Below are 677 nucleotides of genomic sequence, written 5' to 3' on the forward strand. Positions count from 1 at the left end.
GCGACGCAGGTTCATCCTCGATCTTAGAGCGACGCAGGTTCATCCCTCGATCTTAGAGCGACGCAGGTTAATCCTCGATCTTAGAGCGACGCAGGTTCATCCTCTCGATCTTAGAGCGACGCAGGTTCATCCTCGATCTTAGAGCGACGCAGGTTCATCCCTCGATCTTAGAGCGACGCAGGTTCATCCTCTCGATCTTAGAGCGACGCAGGTTCATCCTCGATCTTAGAGCGACGCAGGTTCATCCTCGATCTTAGAGCGACGCAGGTTTCATCCTCGATCGTTCTTAGAGCGACGCAGGTTCATCCTCGATCTTAGAGCGACGCAGGTTCATCCTCGATCTTAGAGCGACGCAGGTTCATCCTCTCGATCTTAGAGCGACGCAGGTTCATCCTCGATCTTAGAGCGACGCAGGTTCATCCTCGATCTTAGAGCGACGCAGGTTCATCCTCGATCTTAGAGCGACGCAGGTTCATCCTCGATCTTAGAGCGACGCAGGTTCATCCTCTCGATCTTAGAGCGACGCAGGTTCATCCTCTCGATCTTAGAGCGACGCAGGTTCATCCTCGATCTTAGAGCGACGCAGGTTCATCCTCGATCTTAGAGCGACGCAGGTTCATCCTCTCGATCTTAGAGCGACGCAGGTTCATCCTCTCGATCTTAGAGCGACGCAGGTT

The sequence above is a fragment of the Eucyclogobius newberryi genome, unplaced genomic scaffold, assembly GCF_026437365.1.
Source record: "Eucyclogobius newberryi isolate DKJ021-1_F unplaced genomic scaffold, fEucNew1.0.hap1 SCAF_13, whole genome shotgun sequence".
NCBI lineage: Eukaryota > Metazoa > Chordata > Actinopteri > Gobiiformes > Gobiidae > Eucyclogobius > Eucyclogobius newberryi.